This window comes from Papio anubis, chromosome 6, assembly GCF_008728515.1.
Source record: "Papio anubis isolate 15944 chromosome 6, Panubis1.0, whole genome shotgun sequence".
NCBI classification, from domain to species: Eukaryota; Metazoa; Chordata; class Mammalia; order Primates; family Cercopithecidae; genus Papio; species Papio anubis.
In genome coordinates this window covers 149,030,645-149,054,400 of record NC_044981.1, presented here as the reverse complement: position 1 = coordinate 149,054,400, position 23,756 = coordinate 149,030,645, and the positions used below count along the sequence as shown (strand labels likewise).

The 23,756-nt window shown below is 38.3% G+C and overlaps 1 protein-coding gene and 1 pseudogene across 1 annotated transcript in view; both read right to left on the bottom strand.

Moving 5' to 3' along the window:
• HS3ST5 (heparan sulfate-glucosamine 3-sulfotransferase 5) overlaps window positions 1-15,743 on the bottom strand; it is a 43,237-nt gene extending 27,494 nt beyond the window's left edge. The window contains exon 1 of the mRNA XM_031667481.1: window positions 10,718-15,743. The gene's annotated coding sequence lies outside the window, so the exon portion shown is untranslated. The remainder of the gene's footprint in view (window positions 1-10,717) is intronic.
• On the bottom strand, window positions 1,142-1,718 carry LOC103884099 (annotated as a pseudogene).
• Window positions 15,744-23,756: the final 8,013 nt, after the last annotated feature.

The window sequence follows — 23,756 nt, the reverse complement described above, 5'->3', positions numbered from 1 at the left end:
TCCCCTCCCTTGTCAAGTGGGCACTCATCATTGCTCCATCTGTAAGGGCGCACCCTTCTGTAGAAGTACATTGCCTTGCTGAGAATTAAAAAGAAAATTTTATATTTGAGTGTTATTTCTTTTGCAGCACAGAAACTTTATTTATAACAAGTATAAAACTGAGCTCAACTTCAATCGTGTAGAGGTGATGGTGGTTTAAAGAGAGACTGATGAAACAGGGAGGGAGAAACCAGTGGCAGGTCCAAGAGAGTCAGGGAAGTGGAAAATTACAAAAAACAAGAAGGGGCTTGGTCAATGTAATCAGGCCATCTGGTTTATTAATTGGCACTTTATGGAGAAGAAACAAACTTTGAATCTCCAGGACAGGAGGTAGTTTTACAAATTGGGTAAAGCACCTATCAAAATTAGTCCCTTACCCTCCCACGGAGCCTGGGAGACAAAAGAACAAGAAGGTGGTAAGAAGACAGGAGATGGGATGGGAGTGGGGGAGTGGGGGTTGGGGATGAGTGGAACTCACGCTACCTCCTTTGAGGTGGAAGAGACAGCTTCAGGTCATTAAGGAGATAGCTCTGGGTGGTAGAAGATTTACATATCAAAAAAGCAGTTTATAAGCAGGCTAACTATTTGTACTTTGAAAGCAATCTCTCTTTTCACTTTTTCTACTTTTAAGATCTTCTCTTTTACTTTGGTGTTCTATAGCTTTTCTTTAATATGTCTTGGCGTAGAAATCTTTTCATTTATCTTGTTTGGGATCCACTAGGTTTCCCAGTTCTAAGATTGGTATCTTTTAAAAATTGGGGGAAATTCTTATCACCCCATTGAGTATTCCTCTTCTCCATTATCTCTATTATCTCCTCCTGAAACTCTGATTAGATATATGCTTAATCTTCTTACACTAGCCTTTATAATGACCTATGTTTCATGCTTTCTATCTTTTCATCTCTCTGGACTGCATTCTAGTTTGTTTCTTAGGATTGATCTGCCAGTTCACTATCTGCATTATTATCTAATATGTTGAATGGTATTATCCATTTCATTATGATTTTTAATTATTATATATTACTTTGCAGAATCTAATATTGTACAAACACTTGGTCTATTTTATGGTCACAGGTTCCCTGATCATATTTTCTTTTCTTTCTTTTTTTTTTTTTTAGAAACTCATATTTATTTCCCATTAATTTAATTTCCGTGTTGCTTAAGAGCCCATGCAAGAACAGCTTAAGACCATTCAGTGGTTGCTCCTTCTCATTCAGTGGCCTGAGTGAGCAGTGGGAGCTGCAGATCAGTCTTCCATGGCAGGCTGAGTGCTCCAGTCTTCAGTAGGGAACTGCTGAATAGTCTCAGAGGGCACCTGCACACCTTCAGAATAGTTTGCAACCTCGGGCTGAGTAGCAGTGAACTCAGGAGCTGAAGCAGTCCATTCACCCTGAAATTCCTCCTTGGTCAGAGCCTCTTCAGCAGCAGCCTGCTCTTCTTTTTCAATCTCTTCAGGATCTCTGTAGAAGTAGAGATCAGGCATGACCTCCCATAGGTGTTTACTGGAAATGGTGCCGCATACTACCAGAACTTTAAGCTGGTGTCCACCACATCAAACCCACTGAGTGAGCTCCCTTGCTGTTGCATGGGATGGCAATGTCCACATAACGCAGAGGAGAGTCAGCGTTACAGAGCAATGGCAGGTAGGTTAACATAAGATGCCTCCATGAGAGGCTGGTGGTCAGCCTGGGGTCAGTAGCCACAAGAAAGCAGCCTGGAAGGTTGCCTGGATTTGGGTAGTGAAGTTTCCAGGAGTGAAGAGGCCAGCAATTGGAGTGGCTTCAGTGGCAGCAGCAAACTTCAGCGTATTTTCAAACTCTTAGAAAATTTCCCTTTCACCCTCCCTCCTTTTCCTTCCTTCCTTCCTTCCTTCCTTCCTTCCTTCCTTCCTTCCTTCCTTCCTTCCTTCCTTCCTTCCTTCCTTCTTCCTTCCTTCCTCCCTCCCTCCCTCCCTCCTCCTCCTCCTCCTCCCTCCTCCCTTTCGCTTTCTCTCAGACAGAGTCTCCCTCTGTCACCAGGCTGGAGTTCAGTGGGGTGATCTCGGCTCACTGCAACCTCTGCCTCCCAGATTCAAGTGATTCCCCTGCCTCAGCCTCCTAAGTAGCTGGGACTACAGGTGTGTACCACCACCCCCAGCTAATTTTTTGTATTTTAGTAGAGACGGGGTTTCACCATGTTGGCCAGAATGGTCTCGATCTACTGACCTCGTGATCTGCCCACCTCAGCCTCCCAAAGCGAGAAAATTTATTTAAACATAACTGTTTTATATTCCATGTAAAAAATTCTATTATATGAGGATTTTGTGGTCTGTCATTTTACTCACAGTGCCTTACTTCTTTCATTGTTTTGTGATTCTTCACTCTTGACTGCTCATTTTATAAGAAACTTTATTTGTGGTATCTTGAATCCTGGGCTGAAATTGAGTTCTTTCAAAGAAGTTATAAATTTTTTTCTGCTAGTCACCTGAGGACATAGTCGTCTGGGATCACGCTTGAGGTTTTATGGACCACACATGCACGATGAATCAGAACTCAAGCAAAGACCAATTTGGGATTATGAATCCTCAGAGAATTCCATCCTCTCACACTATGCCAAAATCAATTTGCTTGTGAAATATCAGAGTTTGTTGCAAATTCATTCTTACATTGACAGTATAGCTCTCTAGAATACTGTTATTATGAAGGCCTCCTGTTAGATTTCCTGCACTAACCAAGACCTAGGCTGTATCTCACAGCTGGTCCCACACAATCATCAGAATGGAAGCCAAAGAATTCTAGGGTTTAGCAAAAATTCTCACAGCAATACCCACTTGGGAACTTGCTTACCAATCAGATTTTCTGATTTTATTTCATGTTAGAGATCTGTTCACTCTTTACTTTCAAGGAGCCTCATAGATATAGTTGTATATTTATAGATATAGACATATATTTTAATTATTTCATCATATATTTTAGTTATTTCAACAGTGAGGGTGATATAGATGATATAGGGTACCTATTCTACCATACTACCTGAAATAAAAATTATTTTTATTTTATTCATTTTCTCTTAAATTCATATAAATTTATTCCCCCCCCCCCCATTTAATCAGCCACTGAGAGGAAAAACTCCTATATCTGTCCTTTTATGGACATTCAAAGATTTTGTTTTGTTTTTGTTTCATTTTTAGCAACAAATGCTTCTTTCAGTTTATAGGAAAAAAAATGGTTCTATTTGAAAGATACTCTGACATGCTATTAAAGGGAGTGTGGAATTGTACATGGACCCCATAACCTTGGTCTTGGTGTTACTACTATGATTGTGATACATTACAAGGTAAAAGATTTCACAGATTGTAATTAATGTTACTAATCAGTTGAACTTAAGATAGGGAGATCATTCAGGTGGGTCTAATTTAATCAGATAAGCTCTTTAACAGCAGAGTATTTTCTCTAGCAAGTAGCAGAAGGAGTGATTAGATTCCACGCAAGAGAAGGATTGACATAGTGTTGCTAGTTTGAAGATGCAAGGATTTGGAAAGCAGCCTCTAGGATTTGTGACCCCTAGTCAATAGCTAGCTAGAAAACTGGGACCTCATTCCTACAACCACAAGGAACTGGATTCTGCCAACCACAAGAATGAACTTGGAAGCAGATTCTTCCCGAGAGTCATCTCCAGACAGGAGCACAATCCAGATGACAACTTGATTTCAGCCTTGTGAGACGCTCAGCAGATAATCCAGTTGAGCCTACCTGGACTTCTGACCTAAAGAACTATGTGCTAATATAGATGTTAAGTTTCCATGGTGGTGGGCTTTTGTTATGCTGCAATAGAAAACTCATGCAGGCATATTTCTCCATCACCTGTAACTTTAAGAAAAAACAAAACTAGTGAATTTTTCTTGAAGCTTTTTGTTCGGGGAACACAGAATACCGAACGACAAAAGCTCACCTTCAAGAGATACATTGTGCCTATGACTATACTATTTGAACAGAGAAAATAATGCAATTGAGTTTGCTATTGGCAAGCAAAGGTCAATTTAGTGAAATGTCAAATACTTTTCGGTGAAAAGGCAGATCATTTTATCTGACACCAAGTCAGTGTTCCGGATTGTAATCTGTAAGCCACTGTCTTCACATTACTCTCACAGAAGCTGACTCCTCTCTGTCTTTTCTCAGGTTAAAGCCATGTTCTCCAGTGCTCACCTGCGGGCTCTGGAAGTGCCCTCTCTCCTTGATGAGGCTGTAGGTCTCTGCAGCAAAGTGGAGCCACTTTACATTTAGCTACATGTTGACCTCCCTCTTCCTCCAATTCACCCTTAATTGCCTTTCTAGCTTCATTTTTGATAAATGTCCACACAGATCCTAAATTGGGAAGATATTTATTGTTGCCCAGACATGCCAGGTACTTTCCTAATTTCCAGCAGGTTCTTCCTTCCCTACATGATGACCATGCTTCCATTTCCACCTGTAGAAACTGTAATCATTCAATATTCAGCTCAGGCATCACTTGCCCCATTTCTTGATTCTTCCAGGCAGAACTGGATAGTTCCTATTTTGTGTTTCCAAAGTCTTCAAAAATAACTTTTGCCCTCTGTTGTGTAATTGCCATGACATTAAGTTACTGACATTAAGAACAATGGCCTATGAATCCCCAAACATCTATGAATCCCCAAAGCCTGGCACAGTTCATTATTAGATGTTTGATCCTTGTTTGTGGAATTGAGTGAACCTAATTTGGCTCAGGCCCAGTGAGATAAACAAAATAATCAGGTGCAAAAGAATAGTTGTATGCAAAAGAATAGTTCTGTTTTTTTAAATGTATGAGTCAGCATATTGCTCACTACCTTGTCTTCAACTGGATTGTGTAGCCTCAATGTTTCTCCCAAGTTTTCATAACCCATGAGTCAACCACCAGGCTTCAAAACCAGATGATTTCAACAGGTTCAACTCTCTGTCCTGTGCTATAACATCCTCACAATCTGATACACATCTACATACAAAAGCCTCACTCAGCTGCCTAAAAGTTGCTTTTACTAAACTGCTCTCCCTCTAAAACCCCGTAATAACTTTTCATAGCCTAGAACTGCATGATCTAATACGGTAGTCACTAGCCCCTATCCATGAGCACAGCTTGAGATGTACCAAAAGTGTTAAATGTCCACTGGATTTCAAAGACATAGTATGAAAAAAAGAATGTCAAATATATTGATTTTATGTTGCGATGCCTACACTGAGTAAAGAAAATTTATCACTAAAATTAATTTCCCCTGTTTCATTTTACCTTTTCTAATGAGGCCTCTAAAATTGTAAATTACATATGTGGCTTGTATTATACTCTACTGGGATGTGCTAGCCTACAGCATAAAGTCCCAGCACCTGAATTTGGTGCTGTAATTCACATCTGGCTGCAATCTCCTCTACTTGTCTCAACTCTCATATCCCACATATGAAATGTCCACCATGGCCAGTATTTTTTCAGAGACTCTGTGCTTTCTTATTCTTTTCTTCTGCTCATACTATTTCCTGGATGATCTCTTTTTTTTTTTTTTTTTTTAAATTTTGCTTATCAATATCTTATCCTCTCCTGCAAGCTCACTTTAGCTTCAGCTTCACTGCCTGGAAGAAACCTCCTCTGATCCCACTAACGGAAAGGGATTTCTTCTAAAGGAAGGATTCTGATGTGTATTTATTGTATATTTATCTTGTCTTGTCTATTATGTTATAAGCACTTATAAGATAGGGACTATTGCCTTCACAAACAGCATAGTGACTTCCCTCAATAACTCTCAAAAATGTGCAATACATAAATTGAAGGGAGGAATTCTATTTAGAAGATAGGTTATAGGCTATATATAGATATGTGTGTATACATATACATGTTCATGTATGTAAATATATATACATAAATACAGACTCAACGTTTCATAATTTAATGAAGAGGGAAAGACTCAGCAAGATTATGTAGGTCTTTAGAGAAGAATAAAGAATGAAAATCTTCAGAGAGAATCAACACTGAGAACATTAGGGCTGGAAGATACTGTAGGGAGCACTGCACTCATTTCCCGCTTCTTGCGGATGAAGGAGCTGAGGCTGGAGAAGTTAAGAGACCCCTGCTAGAAGGGAAGGCATGTGAGAAGTATGCTGCTCTATCTCCTGTGGTCAGTACAGGACCTGATACTTAAGAGGTCAATAAACACTGGCTGGATGAATGAATGAATAAATGATCAATGCAAAGTAAACACATCTAGTGAACTCAAACTAGGCTACCTAGCCCCTGATTCTCAGAACAGTAATATTTTCACTCTACCATGTAGAGAGGGGAAGGACAGTTGGGAAGAAATGGGGAGCTATATTTATAACAGAATTTCAGCCAACCATTAAATTAGCCATCTAACAGTTTTTCTGGCAATGGCATCTAGGCATAGGTGGATTCACAAGAGTTAATTACACCTTTCCTTCCTTTTCGAATGACCCTCTCCAAGTTGGTCATTGCTGATCTTGCTGGCATTTATCTGTGCAGAAAACAGTATATATGTGTTTTCAATAATTTTCCTAATTTTCAGTGATGGATTTTCATTGATCCCCTATCCTTTCGTGTCCTGGTCCCTTTCATACATTTATTTGTTGCTTGATATTTTACAGAGCACCTGTCTTATGTATTCCATGTCATCAAATTTTCAAAGCAAGCTTGTTAGGTTTTATGAGCACTTCCACTTTGAAATGTGGAGCCAAATACTCAAAGAAGTTAACTTAAACTGATCAGATGTCACATACCTTAGGAATGTTGGAGCTGTATATGTCTTCTATATTATTTTCAAATATTATGATTGCTTCTTTGCTTCCCATTATTACTTGTATTGAATAAGAGCACAGATTCATCATGCTGAGCAAGGGGTATAATTTGGGGCCACTGAATGGAGGGAAGCTGTTGGGCAATCTCATGATCTCGTCTCCCTAGATAATTTCTTATTCTTTATTCTCTTCAAACACAATTTTGATGGTTTAGTATACATGGAAAGAAAACAACCTTTCTTTTAATAGTTTTATCCAATATAACAATAATTGGAATAATTGCTAAACTGGTTTCCCAAAACTTTAGTTGGGGGTACTCTTGCATTTCTGAAGCTCTGGCGTTGGGGAGTTAGCCACTGACATTTCTTTGAGAACCCTGTACATGTGGAATCTTCCCTCTGCCAAAGATAAGGAAACTTTATTTAAAGCTTGAAGATTTTGAAATGTGGGGCTTAGGCTTTAATGGTTTTTCTTTTCTTTTCTTTTTTTTAAAAGAAGGCAAAAATAATGCAGTCCGTGCTTTTAAACAGAATAAACAAGCAGGACAACATTAATCAATAAGTCTTAGTTGAGGTTGCCTCACAGGAAATCTATGCACCTTACACATTCTCCATCTGTGTAAGGCAATTTGCTTGTTATTATTTAGATGTGACTGACATAATTTGGCAATCTGGTTTATTAGTATATTTTGTAACAAATTGTGTGTTGAATGCCAGTGATATTTTTTTCTAGCTGTAACTTAACAAGGTGACTTATTCTGAAGTTGTAAATGAATGTTACAAAGATTCTCTCCCACTTTCCCAACTCCTCCTCCCTCTTCCCTCTTCTCTTATTCTTTCTTCTTCTCTACACTTATCTTTAATCCACTGATGAAAACAAATTTTAGAACACCAAATATTATGGCAAAGTTGTTGGTCATGAGCGTTACCATGGGTACGCTATGTTCCAGCTTTCCAGTTTTAGGAAGCTGAGGTAAATGTCGGCTCTTCCCTTGTGCTACAGCCCTCCCTTCTCCCATTTCCTTTTTGGGTACTATGGATAGTTTGAAAAAAATGCCAGCGAAATTAAGTGAAGCAATTCCTTTTCGACTTGCATCATGAAATCTTTAGTGTTAAAATGAGTGTATCTTAGTGGAAGAGCCTATTAAATGAACAAGAAGTAAATAATAATGAAGTCATCTTGCTAATTAACCTGGACGGTGACCTGAGTTTTGCTGCAGCTGAAACTCAGCAGTACAATTGCCTTCTTAGCAGAGTTCTGGTGCATCAGACTCTCCTCTTTCTCTGGTGTTCACATGTCTAGCTATTTCAAGAATGTTTGCATCAAACTTTTATTACAAATGCTAATACTGAGTTATTTAGGGAAAAAAGTGACAAATACTTTCCGTGGGGAGAAAAAAACTATTTCTTTCATCTCAAGGGGCCTAATTATAACACTCCTTTCTATTTTAGTCCCTATTTATTTTCCAATTCTTTGGGGATTGGGTAGTATTTAACAATGAAACAAGCAGTGCCCCGCTGCCTAATTAAGATTTTCTTGTAGGATTAATAAGTCATGTCTCATTAGCCCCACTGAACTAGAGGTATTAATCTTCACCTTGGCATTTTAATTTCGAAATAAGTTTGTGGATCAAGTATTGAAGGATGTTCAGCAAACACTTTGATTAAAGCCACTGAGTCTTCACATGCCAGTCTCATGTTGATTCAAATGCATCCCTACATACAAATGTTTACATGTGTCTTTTTAAATGTACTAAGCAGTGGCCGGGTGCAGTGGCTCACGCCTGTAATCCCAGCACTTTGGGAGGCCGAGGCGGTCAGATAACGAGGTCAGGAGATCGAGACCATCCTGGCTAACAAGGTGAAACCCCGTCTCTACTTAAAAAAAAAAAAAATTAGCTGGGTGTGGTGGTGGGCGACTATAGTCCCAGTTACTTGGGAGGCTGAAGTAGGAGAATGGCGTGAACCTGGGAGGCAGAGCTTGCAGTGAGCTGAGATTGTACCACTGCACTCCAGCCTGGGTGACAGAGGAGACTCCATCTCAAAAAAAAAGAAAAAAAAAAGCGTGCTAAGCAGTGGTCTGGAATGATTGCTGGAAGAAGCCACCATGTTTCGGCCTTCCCCAACAAAGAAAGCAGAAAGTATCTGTGCGTGTTTCCTGAATTACCTGTGTTTCTTCCTGCGATGATTTTTATTTATTTTTTCTCACACTGGGGAACAAGCAAAGAGGTCAGAGCATAGCAGCCATAGACAACTCTTGAGTTTTCTGGTAGAGACTTGCAGGAGGCTATACCATGGACGTTTGCTGGCAATGCTGTCCGAGGCAAGTGGCCTCTGTTTTACAGTGGCATGGCAGAAGACAAAACAATTCACTTCCAAACTCTCAGTTAAAACATTCTAGACTTTTATCTCTTTGTTTTTCCAAATGACAGTGATTCAACAGGCCAAAAAGAAGCCAGTGAATAAAAAATTATATGCCACTGTCATTTCTGTGATTCTCAGTTGCATCTTTGTAAAAGCAAAGAGCTGGGCTAGATAATCTCTTAGGGTCCTTCCAGTTTGAAGATGACAGTGCCCTTACTTTAGTGATGTAACCCACGCCTACCTCTAGGAAGCTGAGCTTGTCTTCTTTATTGTTTCATCCCCAGTACATCACACATGGTGTTGAATACATACCTGCTGAATGGGTGAATGAAGTGGGGCCTTGAAATGCGTTATAATCTCAAGTGCAGGTTGAGTATGATGAGCTCGGCACTGGGAAATCTCTCCCCAAGGAGCTTTTAATATCATTGAAGAAATTAGCTTAAATAACCTGAAACTTAGTACACCTAAAGAACATTCTGTGGTAAGTGGCACAATGTATGAGGCAGGTTTTATGGATCACAAGAGGTTAGAGAAAGGCATGCAGACCTCATAAAAGGATAGCTACAACTTGGCAGCTATTTTGGTTTTGGCAGATAGAAAAATAAAAATAAAAATAAAATGATGAAAATCAACATATATGTTGTATACTTGCCAGATGTCAGGCTTTTTTTTTTTTTTTTTTGGTTTTGCTTTGCTTTTTTGTTTTTTTGTTTTTGAGAAGGAGTTTCACTCTTTTTGCCCAGGCTAGAGTGCAATGGTGCGATCTCAGCTCACTGCAATCTCTGCCTCCTGGGTTTAAGTGATTCAACTGCCTCAGCTTCCCAAGTAGCTAGGATAATAGGCACACGCCACTATGCCTGGCTAATTTTGTATTTTCAGTAGAGATGGGGTTTCACCATGTTGGCCGGGCTGGTCTCAAACTCCTGACCTCAGGTAATCCTCCCGCCTTGGCCTCCCAAAGTGCTGGGATTATAAGCATGAGCCACTAAACCTGGTTGATGTCAGGCATTTCGTATAGTATATGTAATCACATTTAATTCTCATAACCCCATGAGATTGGTAGAATGATCCACATGTTACAGATCAGTGAAGTGAGGGTCGAGGAAGTTCAATAACAAGTCCAAGGCCAAACAGTTAACAAATGGTGGAAGAGGAATTTGAACCCATGTCTAACTGGCTTCAAAGACCCTAATCCTCCACACACACCAGTCTGCCTGAACAGGAAGAACACTGGGTTGTTAAAGAACCTGGTTTTCAGGACGAATGTGGCCTCTCTAATCAAGCTGTTCCTGGTGAATATGCACCTGCCTGTTCTCTTTGCTGATTCATCCCTATAAGGCCTGAGAATATCCTCACATATGACCTTGTATCTCTTTTGCCTTCTGGGATTTTTTTTTTTTTTTTTTTTTTGGTGGATGTTTTCTGTCTGCCCCTCTTTGCTTGTCTCCATCCTTGATATTTACATTTGTCCTGGCTAACCTGCTGGGCTTGGATTGGTTTTGACTTCTAGAATGTGATGTTATTACTGTTCATTTTGCCTACCTTCTTCCAACCTGCTGGCTCTGCCATGGGCTTTGCCTTCTGAGTTCCATTATGGGTTCATCTCGTCTTTCTCCTTTTCTTTTCTATACATCTGGCTTCCTCTTACTCTTTACCTGGGCTCCCCATCGTGCAATATCTATTCATCGTGACTTAGGGCAGACATGATGACAGATGCATGGACAACCCAAGCTGGAAGTAAAATCTGAGCAGACATAAAAAAACAGAAACAAGCCTGCGTTGTATAGAGGCCAAGAGGAAATTATTTGGAAGAGAAAATATGGTTTGTATTAAGAATGGGAATATAATTGAATAGGCAGGTACATTAGATAATAGACCTTCTAAAAAGGCAGACATGGGCATGTACATGATAATGTAGCAAACAGAGCACCAGCACACATGACTGAAAAAAGAAACTGCATGTTCAAAGCTGTTTATATATGATAAAAATTCAATCTTGAATAGCTCTGACAGAAGAGGAAAGGGAAAAGTAGAGTAAGGATACCAAATAGGACAGTGATGCGGATTTATCCAGACATAGACAGTAGTAACAGCTTGCACCAGTGTTGAGAAGTTGTGTAAACAGAAAAAAGGGGATGGGGTAGAGCCAGTATGAATATTTTAAAGAAAGAGTCATTAGGACTTAGAAGAAGACTGGATGTAATATATGCCATTTTAGGCCTGCTCTAGTTTTTAAAAAATCTTGACTTATTTGGGGGGAGTTCAAGAAGAGGTGCACAAGGAAAGAATTTAAGGTGAGTTTTGATACTTCCCTAAATATTTACAACAAATCAAACTTCACAGTGGATAGGAAAGCAGCCAGCAACAATCCAATGTTACAGTGTTATTTAGTTTTAAGTATTCTTGGAATTTGCTCTTTGATAGTTTCCAAACCATGAACTGAGATTTCTCAGAGGTATATGAGAGAGTGAAGAACAAATTTCTGTTAGAAATGTAGGAACCCTTATGAATGGGGGGTAAAGATCAGAAAGAATGGAGTTATTCTTTTTTTTCCTCCTATATGGTAGCTATTCTTGGGACATTTATTCTAATAATCCTAAGGCTATGTAATAATGATCCAAGTTATAGTATAATATAATTTCCTTGAATCGATAGTTGGAAGTAAAAACACTCAGAAATTTCACATTTTGTAAACGTTATAAAAATACTCCTATGATAGACAGGGTGACTGTCGTGATCCCTGGTCCCTGATGTTCATACTTTTGTATAATCTCCTCCCCATGAGTATGGGCAGAACCTGTGACTTGTGTCTAGCCCACATAGCAAAGATGATGGGATGTCACCCTTGTGATTTTGATACATGACACAGGATGGTCCTTCTAGTAGGCTTACTGTGGACTCTATCTCTGTTGCTGGCTTTGAAGGAGGAAGCTGTCATGAACCTTCAGCTGCTAGAAACTGAATGCTGTCAACAACCACAAGCAGGGAAGCACATCTCCCTCCCTTAGTTGAGCCTCCAGATGAGAACCAAGGCGTAAATGACACCTTGATGGCAGTCTTGTGAGACTCTGAAGCAGGGAACTCAGCTAAGCCATGCCCAAACTCATGCCCCACAGGAGTGATGAGGAAATAAATGTGTATTGTTTTAAGTTGCTAACTTTGTGAGAATTTGTAACACAGCATAGAAAGCAAATAAACTTCACTTTTGGCCCTCCTCTATTATTGGCTGTATAAACAGTGATTAGCGCTTCCATCTTCCCAGTTGTGATGCCAGAGACCCTGGAGCCATTCTGACCTTCTCCCTTTCCGTATGCCCAACATCTACCATCTAACCACTCTGCATGTTCCAAAATCCTACCTTTCAACCAGTTCTTCTTTTCTATGCTTCATACCCTTCAAACTAGTGAAGCTCAAACTACACAACCCATGCCTTTCTTCAGGGCTGATGGCTATAAGATGCTCACATGAATATGGGAGAGGGAGGGAGGCAACAGAATTGCCAAGGATAAGGGGCAAATAACCAACGAAGACAACACTGATTGACTACTGAACCGAGGCAGGGTGGTGCCAAGGCCTTTGCTCAGACCCCAGTTAATTCTACTACTGTCCGAGGCATCAGTAGCCCAGCAATGACCTCACTTTACTGTAAAGGCACTTTTGACAACTTTCTCTACCAGCTCTCATTGTTTCCTGCTTGGACCAAATGTTCACTCTGACTTGGAATCTTATTCCCCCTCTAATTTATCCTCGAGTCTATTCCCAGACTGATTTCCTAAAACAGAAATCTGGTTTATCTTACAATATTTTCTACTAGTATCTAGGATACATTAAAACCCCTTACTGTAGTCCCCAAAGCCTTCGATAGTGTAACTGGTCGCTGTTACATCTCTGGATACATCTCCTGTCCTATGCTCCTACCTCTCACTCTGTATTTCAATGATACTAATTGTTTATAGTATAGTTTCCGGGGCATATTCATGCTATTTTCATCTCCATATTCCTATTGAAGTTATTTTCACTGTGAAGAACATTCTTTTCCAGCATTTGTAAGACTAACTTCACCTTACCTTTTAAGATTCCATGGATGTATTTTAAACCTTCGGGAAGCGTTCACTCACCTACTAAGAAGGATAATTTTAGACAAGGGCAGAGGTTTTGTGGGTATCCAGCTGAAAAAGCATCAAAATGCTGCAAATTGTTCACTAGTCCAAGGCAACATCACCCTTGAGCCCATCATCAAATCTTGAACATAAACTAGTGTAATGTTAAAAAGTTCCAAACATGTTAGGTGGCTGCCTCAGTGATAATGCATCTTAGGTATCATTTTGTATATCTTTTCCTCTGGCTATATGAAAGTATAATGAAGACACGCCTCTTTACTGCAGTAACATTAAAATAACATCTATTTGGGTAAGTGTATGCTTTTACCGTTTAACGCAGGACTTTTTTTCCCCATAAAAATGTTTTTCACAGTGAATCTCCAAATGGTTCCTGAGATGACTGGAAAGGTTACCAGGTGAGAAAAAATGAAAAGAGATGCTTAGCAACTGAGCATTTGAATAACCAGAGATAATGTTATTATTACATTTTTGAGGCCATAAACGTGCACAATTTGTGTGGTACATAAAAGGAAGTCAACTTGGGTTTAAAAATTGGGGAAAAAAGTCAACCAAATTATGTTTAGGTATCAAAACTGGTCCAAGCAGTTAGTAAGGAAAACAACTTTATTCTTAGTTTGGAAACTTAATAGGCATATAAGTGCCACTAGGGGGCTCTCTAACATTCCGTAGGCAGGAAGCCTGACTATCACAGCAGGAGTAATAGAATAATGAATAAAAATGCCCTGTAATTTAAAGTATATTCCTTAGTCATATTAACATTTGCATGTTTGTATAAAGCCTGAAAAATGGAACTTTATTATTTTAAGGTTTTCTAGTGTTAAAAATGTATTTATGGTAAATAATTTAGAAATGTAAATGTAAATACACACCTGATAAAGAAAGGCATAATGTGGTTCATTGCGCTCAATTTCTTTGGTGTAATAAAAAGGGGGAAAAAAGGAGCTTCCTCTAGTTTCCTGATTATTTTTCTTCCTGAGTAATACAAAACACAACGTTTAAAATTTTTGCCACTTGAATTATTCCATCAATTAATAGATGATTATTTATAGATATGAAATATGTATCTCTATACATATATATAATTGGATATTAGGTTGTTTATCCTTATTCAACAGAATATACAGAGTAAAACTTTTAAATTGTAAATACTAATGTATTACCAGTTAAAGGAATTCATTAAAAGGTTTGGTCTTATGTGGATACACTTAAGAAAAAAGGTAACTTATTAGGATGTATTTCATTTACTGTTCTAAGACATGTAAAATGCAAAACTTGTTTAACAACTTTTCCTAGGAACATTGAAACATATTAAAACAAAAGCATTATTACTAGGGAAGGAAATATTGGGTATTCAGCATCCTTTATATTGTATATTGTAATTTATGTTTGTTTCCATGCTTTCAAATATGTTCCAATTATGAGTTCTGTGTTGCATATTTCTTATATTTTTCTATGATTGTCAAATGTTGTGGCATAAATATATAAAATTCTACATAGAACTATATTTGGAGTCTATTTTGTGCTTTGGAAAATATGAACACTTTGAATTGAAGTAATCAAAATTATTTTTGGATAGAAGATTTGGGGAATGAGAAAAGGAAGATAATTTTCCTGAGCTCTACTTCCTTATTCTTTCCTTTTTAAAAAAATCAAAAAATAGTATATATTCTCATTATTTTCTGGTTTCCCATCTCAGCCTGTTAATTCCAAACCAAAATTTAAAAAAACAGATTTTTAACTAACTCTACCCCCAAAGGACAAAAAAGGAGTAGTGAAAAATTTTGTGGGCTGGCAAATAATTCATTCTTATTTTTAGGTTTATATGTGTGTATATATATATTTTTTTCTTTTTCTTCTCTACAATCAAAAGACAAATGCATGACTCATGTACAGACATTTAGTTCCCTGCTTCTTTCACTAGTACAGTACTTGGAAAAGTGAGGTTGGCCCCTGAAAGGAAAGGCTGGGAATTAAATGGTAATACATGCTTTCTAATTCAGATGTTTTACTAAGTGAGTGGAGAACATACTAAAACATTCAAGGTAGTTGGTAAGATAAAGTTATTATGATCTTTTGCTTAACCTGGAAGTTTTTGGCTGTGACAATTCTCTTCCTGAAATCATTTGCTTTCTTTTATTTAAAACAAAAAAACCAAGTAAAGAAAAACCTTCAACTTGGTAACTCAAGTTAAAATCAGAAGATCAGTTAATTTGTTGAATGTATACCTTTACAATATATTTACAAACACTGAGTGGTCACTAAACCTGGAAATAAAACATATAACAAATGATGTATTAATATTATATTGCATATAGATGATAATTAATATTGTCTATATTTTCAGACTTTATGGCCTGTCTCAAATTATTTTTTCTCATCTCAAGTACATATATATGTATATGTATATATCTATCACTTTCAAATATGTATTTTAGTATACAATTTAATATAATATTTAATATATATATTTGAAAATGATATATATGTGCTTGAGCATGAAATACAACTATGAAATACTTGATGAATGGGCATACTAGGCAGCTATATAAACCATAAGAAGAAAGAATAAACATTTATTGTTATTCTGGATAATATCTTCTGAGGTAATTTGCATTCACCTTAGAATAAATAACTGTGTAAAGTCATTGGTGAGTATTTCTTTGATTTCAGTTAAAAAGTGATTAAATAATTTAATGTCATAGGAAGACTAGCTCATCTTGCATTAAAAATATATACATACACACATATATGTGTACATGTATGTATGTATATTTGTGTATTTTTCCCTTGAGCAGTTATGAATTTCTGCACTGCTGCCAACACAATGAACTATAACACATGTTTTTATTGAGTTTAATGTCCTGTTGGAGATTCTTAATAAATATATACCTGAAGTTAAATAACAATACAAGAAATGATGGGAGTTGGAGCAGTCAAGAGCTGGTCTAGAACTCCTGATAGATAGGCAAAGGTCTCTGAGTCAGCGCTGGTCTTCCATGCTGCAGAAAGGGCTGCTCTTGTAGCCACCTTAGGGATACCCTAGAGGGTCAGCCAGAAACCTTAGCTTGTTAATCAAGTTACAGGGCCAGCAAGCTACACCTGTTTTAAGAAGTACAAGTTAATGTTAAGTATTTTAAGGCAGCAGCCCTAATTGAAAAGTTCCATCTACTTAGATCATTTGTAAGACCTCATTTGTCTTCCCAGTTACTGGTAACAACTAGTTTAAAACACTAGTTGAAAGTTTTGTTACACACTCCTAAATTTTAATGTAGAACTTTCAGTATAAAATTGTCTCATCATAGTAATTCCTATTCCCTTAAGGTCTATTTCAGATCATTGTTTTTCCTTTAATCTCGAGCACAAGGCACACAGATCATAAAATTTAGAGGACGGCAAAAGTCATTGAGTAATCAACAAAAAGTTAATCAATTTGCAAAGTTAAGTCTTCATCATGTGTCTGTGCCTAAGGCCAATAAATCAAACTAAGTGGATTCAGTTCTCTAAGCTAGCATGGAGGGAAAGACCATTTCCCTTATTAGTTTATTAGGGTTTTCTCTAATCCTGGTAGTTGATTCCAAATAATCCACATATATTGCTAGGTGATGACCCCTCTCCTCTTTCACACTAATTTTCCCTTCTAATCGCTTAATATTAGCATCCATGCTTTATCCCAGCTGAGTCAGAAGTGCAGCCTTACCTAGGCAGCTGAAATCCCCACAGATATGACCCAAAGCTGCGTGATTATTATGACTCTTGGCCTTTTCATATATAGTTAGTCAATATTTACAAGCACTGCAGTCTATGAATAAGGTAGAGCTCAGGGAATAACTCCTAAGAAACGGGGAAAAAAATGTGGCTAGTTTTCCTACAGTCTGAAGGAAAAGAAAGACCCTAACTTCATGGTTCGTATTCTAATATGTTTTACATTTTATCCTATATTGTGGTTCTCTCTGGATAGAATTTTCTAAAAATAAATTTCTTCTTCTGCAATGATTTATTCTAGGAGACACAGGATGACAATTCCTAGCTGAAGCCTACGTGTGTGTTACGAACCATACACAAACAGACCGATGTGTAGATGGGTGGCATGAGCTCACACCCTTCCCCACATAAACGTCTTTCATCAAGACAATCTTTATAGTCTCTGGGCCACGTTCTCCATGCAGAGGTTGCAGACGATAGAGAGGCATCCTACCACACCTCAGTTAAGGAGAAAAATTTGATGTCTGGACATGTGTAGTCTTGTGGAAAGGAACCTTATTTCACTCATAGACAGGCAGTAGTATGGCTAGCAGTATTTCCCCAGAGATGGTCTGATTTAAAAAAAAAATCGATATCAACTCTTGACACATTTTCATTTACATCAGCACATGGCTTTCAGTCGGGGCCCAAATCAATAAGCAGCTTTTAACACTGCCCAACTATTTCTTCCTATTGGGCTTCAGGCAGGCCATTTGCCGTTAACGTACCATGTTTCTTGGGGGAGGAAGTCTAACTGTTTTTCCTGTGACTAATCACAACAGCCTAAACTGTAGCATTAATCACACGACATTGTCTTCATCACCACTTACAGCCAATTGACTTTTTACTTAGTGAAAGCATCTGAAGAAGGTGACAGTTGTTCTAAGGGGGTCAAGAGTCAATGGAAAGAAGAAATATTTAGTTCCAAAACATATACAGTATATGGCTTCACAAGCTGACACTATGCCAGGCATTGTTAGAAGGCTTATCATTCTGTAGGTACAAGCTCACAGTCAAGATGGAGGAGAAGATTTGTTCAAAATTAAAGTGTTACCTAAGAGTCATAGCTTTTGGTTTGAAAACAATTAATCTGGGCCTTTGTATAAATTAAAAGTCACATCAAGGGTCACTAGTAATTGGCAAAGTGTTTAACTTTTGGAAGTGAATTATTTTTCTGTCTTTTTTTTCTAAAGCTAGCAGGAAAATTCAGTTAGGTCTGATGCCCTGTGAGGCTGGCAATCTGGGTAGTATTGGCAGTCTCGATTAAATGTAATATCTAGTTCATTACTGCAGCAACTCAGATTTCTAAATAATGAATCAAATTCCTACATTATTCAGAAACCACAAAAGGGTTATTAAGCCAAATAAGCAGAGACTCACAAAGGTTTACAACATATTTATCTAGGGCAACTCCAAAGCACAAAAGTAGCATGTTTTAAAAATATACAAAAGGACAACCTCCTATATGATATTGCATTATATTTATATTGTCCCAAACAGCAATATCTTTTTAGAGAAGGACTCTCCTGGGATGCTATTCTCCTCACATGCTCCCAAAAAAGCACCATGCGGTTAAAAAAATTAGAAGAATGATGAAATTGAGGACAGAGTGCCCCTTTTGTTGATTTACAGTGCCTGTGGGTATATCAAAGGCTCCAAAAATATTTTCGATAAAGAAAACTGTATGATGCTGGTGAGGCTGCAGAGAAAAGGCAGTGCCTATATACCGCTGGCGGGAATGTAAATTAGTTCAGCCACTGTGGAAAGTCATTTGGCAATGTCTCAAACAACTTAAAACAGAATTACCATTTCACCCAGCAATCCCATTATTGGGTACTTATCCAAAGGAATAGAAATTATTCTACCATAAAGACACACACACATGTGTGTTCATCACAGCAGTATCCACAATAGTAAAGACATGGAATCAACCTAAATTACCAACAGTAGACTGGATAAAGAAAATGTGGTACATGTATACCATGGAATACCATACAGCTATAAAAAAGAATGCGATCACATCCTTTGTGGCGACATGTATGGACATGGAGGCCATTATCCTAAGCAAACCAACTCAGGAACAGAAAACCAAATACCACATGTTCTCACTTATAAGTGGTAGCTAAACATTGAGTGCACTTGGACACAAAGACGGGAACAAGAGACACTGGGGCCTACTTGAGGGTGAAGGATGGGAGGAAGGTGAGGATGGAAAAAACTACCTATCGGGTACTATACTTAGTTATCTGGGTGATGAAATCTGTATACCAAGCCTCTGTGACACACAATTTCCTATATTACAAACCTCTACATGTACTCATGAACCTCAAATAAAAGTTTAAAGAATGTGTATTAACTGCAGAGTTGCCTCTACTGCCTAACCATTCAATATGTTACTGCACTCCTGGCTTAGAAATGGTGGCACATAGTTCTTTCTACCTCAGGTCTTTGCCATTCCCAGAACATAAGCTGGTTCCAGAATCTCTGACATTTGGCACTGAAATAGGAGCCTATTTGTGGATCTGGAGGAGCTCGCTGTTGTCTACCTTCCCCCATCTGGAGCAGAAGGACTGGTGTTCCAGACCTCTTGAGCATTACCATGATAGGTCCCCTATGCCTTAGATGCCTAGGGAGAATTTTGCCATGATGAAGGAGGGTAAAGACAGGGGTAACTTAAAGGTAATAAACTTTGACCACAGTAGCTCTACCCAAGGAAGCAAGAAATAGACATTCTGGCTTGAAGAGATTTACAAGGTCTTTGTTTTCCCTTTTCAAACGCTCAGTTTATTGGATTTTTCGCCTATGCCAAAAATCACACACTATAATCTTATTTCAAACCCTATCCTTAAAATACATCATAACACTAACATGCTGAGCCACAGGTAGGGCTGTGTAAAAAGTTTAAAATCTGGCTTCTTAAGAATGCATTATAGAAAAATTCTGCACTCCAGAATGTGCCAGTGTCACCCCTTCCTTTGACAAAACAGAGGTTGCCATACCAAAATAAAATTTTAAACCTCAAATAAAAATTTTTCTTCAGATTCTACACTTCCAGATGGCTTTAGTGACAGTAATTTTTTTTTGAAAAAGAGAATTTTCAAAAAAAATTTCTAACTCACCTTAAGTTAAAAATCAATACTGTACTTTTAAAGACGAGAGTGATGGTATCTGAAAAAGGATCAAATAACAATTTTTCAACCCTTTTATGGCTTCTGTTTCTTACCCTGTTCGGTCTCAGCTACTTGCCTGTATTTTAAGAACTTCTTCTTCTCTAGCAGTGTTTATTGAGGCATGATATACAGAACTTTTAAAACTTTTAGTAAGTATGAATTCATTTTAATATGTATTAGAATTATTGGGAGGCTGAGGCAGGAAGATCGTTTGAGCTCAGGAATTAGAGATTATGATTGCACCACTGCACTCCAGCCTGGGCAACAGAGCAAGATCCTGACTCTTAAAAGCTAACAACAACAACAAAAAAGATAAACACACCAACTTCTGATTTTATGAATATTATGTTTTAGGGTAAGAGTAATGTGGGTGCAAAAGGGGAAAAATGAGTTGATTTAAGAAAAACTATTAACTAAATAATTGTATAGATTATTAGAAGACATGGGAAAGCTCATGAACATCAGTTAGCTGACTTCAGAGAACATAGTGAGCAATTCATTTCTTGTTGATTGACTATGTTCCTTTCTCTAAAATTAATTTTTTTTTTGTAGAGACAGGGTCTGACTCTGTTGCCTGTCTCAAACTCCTGGCTTCAAGCCTAACTGTATTCTTTATTGTTCTAATTTTCCCTTCCTCCCTTCCTCCCAAGACGGAATTTTGCTCTGTAGCCCAGGCTGGAGTGCAGTGGGGCGATCTCGACTCACTGCAAGCTCTGCCTCCCGGGTTCTTGCCATTCTCCTGCCTCAGCCTCCCCAGTAGCTGGGACTACAGGCGCCCGCCACCACGCCCAGCTAATTTCTTTTTTTGTATTTTTAGTAGAGACGGGGTTTCACCGTGTTAGCCAGGATGATCTCAATCTCCTGACCTCGTGATCCACCCGTCTCCGCCTCCCAAAGTGCTGGGATTACAGGCGTGAGCCGCTGCACCCGGCCTATTGTTCTACTTTTCAAAACACTCTTACATATTTCATTCCTTGTGATAGTTAAAACAATCCTGTTATCCAAGGAGGGGGAGTACTTGACTTTTTAAAAAAGTGTTTAAACTGTAGAGATTTTTATAAGCTACAAAACTCATCACAGATAAGTGACAGGTCTTGGAATTAAACCTAGATCCTCTGACCCCCAGTCTGAGTGGTATATTTGTAAAAAATACTAACGACTAGAGAACTGTGTAAATTCAGATATCCAGCAAGGAGACATACCTTACCTCTTACCTCTGGTGAATAATTATAAGTTAAATTAGGTCTCAAGGGACACAAATACACACTCATCATCTCTTTTTCTGAGCATCAGTGTTTATATCAGTGGTGCTTGGTACCTTAAATCCAGGCCTCCCGGCCCCCATAGCCATTTCACTCTGCATTTTCTTCAAATATGCTCAGCTTTGAGGTTTCCCAGAATTAGTCCCAGTTCCCTGGCCTGTCTTGGATCCTGCAGAATCCTAAACCTACCTTAGTTTCAGCAGCACTCCTGGTACCACTTGGACAGAGCTGATTGCATTCTGGCACTTGACTCGGTTGTGTTCAGCAACATGTCAGGCATGAAATACGGAAATACGCAGGTTCGGCCGGGCGCGGTGGCTCAAGCCTGTAATCCCAGCACTTTGGGAGGCCGAGACGGGCGGATCACGAGGTCAGGAGATCGAGACCATCCTGGCTAACACAGTGAAACCCCGTCTCTACTAAAAAATACAAAAAACTAGCCGGGCGAGGTGGCGGGCGCCTGTAGTCCCAGCTACTCGGGAGGCTGAGGCAGGAGAATGGGGGGAACTCGGGAGGCGGAGCTTGCAGTGAGCTGAGATCCGGCCACTGCACTCCAGCCTGGGCGACAGAGCGAGACTCCGTCTCAAAAAAAAAAAAAAAAAAAAAAAAAAAAAAAAAAAAAAAAAAAAGAAATACGCAGGTGCAAGCCTTGAGAAGCAAATGTAGCTTCCCTAGGCAGCCCTGACTTTCTTTTTACCCTACTTACTTAGAAAGTTGTGAGGAATTGGGGGTTGAGAACAAATACACAGAAGGAGAATACTTTTGGTTCAAGTTACCCATGGATTAAGGGTTATGTCACAAGACTCATTTTTGTAGCATTGAATATCATTTTCCTCAGTTCAGGCTCAATGAACACCCAAACCTCAACTTTTTACCACTTTTGTCCATACACTTAAAACTTTGACAGATTTTGAAGCAAGTACCTGTGCTCTGGGATACCAGTCATCTTCGCGGTTTACAAGAGCACTTTCAAACATCCACAGAAAAAGGAAAAAAACAGTTTGTGCTAATGACCTGGTGATTTTTTTTTTTTTTCCTATGATCTCCCAGTAAAGTGTGAACTACTCTCATAGCTGTCAACAGAACCACTGGGTAACCAGTGGCTTCATTATTTGAGGCGGTTTTAAGGTCAAAGGGATAATTATGAATGAACACTTTTGTTGGCTAGAGGAAAAACACATTAGGAAAAAGAAGGCAGCAGCTCAAATGTCTATGGACAGTTTCAGGAGCGCTGAAAAGTGTATATAGTCCCTCCAAATTCTCCTAAATTCTAAGCCAAAGAAACGTCAGTAAAATTTTAGCCAAAGCATGTTTCAGCTAGTATACTACTTTAGGTAACCACACAGTAGAGTAGCACTGTTAGAAATTATGTGTACAGGGAGTGGGATTTTTGACTCCTCAGGAGCAAGTAATAAGTAAATCTGTGCTGTTTTATATGATTGGCAGTATAATTTTGCCATTTTATCTCATGAAAGAAGTTTATATTTGTTGTATCTTTGTTACTGTGATATAATATTGATTACATTTTTTATTTATTTATTTGATCGGGAAATGTAACCACAATAACATTTTCTGCCTGTGGAGAAATGCTGTTGTCATCTTAGAAACAATTTTCAAGAATTAAATTTGGCAAAAAGTGGGGACTTCTTATTCTTGTGGTCACTATTGAGTAGCTTTTCCTTAGGATGTGTGCTATAAATTTGCTATAATAACTAACTGATCAAATTTATAAACAGCTATTTTCTATGTCAATAAATGTTTCTATATAGCTCTGTACACATCTCCTGCCCTAACCGGACATAACTCATGTTATACAATGATTAAATAGAGCATTTTGAGGTAATATTATTTTTGTCTCACAGAACTACCTTAGTGAGATCAAATTTACATTGCATATGATACAAGTTTATGAAATAGATTGCACACATGTTCTTTTACAAATGGATTTGACTCCTTGTGGCATTAGTGAAATTTACATTGATTAACCAGTAAGCTGTAATGTTGTTTTCGATTTGGGCTCAACAAATCAATTTTACTTAATGCTCTAAGTTTTCTTTACTTTGGGGTATTTAGGGTAAGTAGATATTATATTGCCTGTGGGAAAACACTACACTTGTAATTAAGCTAAGGAGGTAATTTCATGAAAAGAAGAAGATAATAGGGCAAAGTTTTCAAGATAATGAGATTCCCAGAAATGCAGGAACTATCCCTACTTGAATGAAATAAATTACATTATCATCCATCATATGACTAATCTAAGAGTAGCCATTTCTCTGTTAAAATAGAC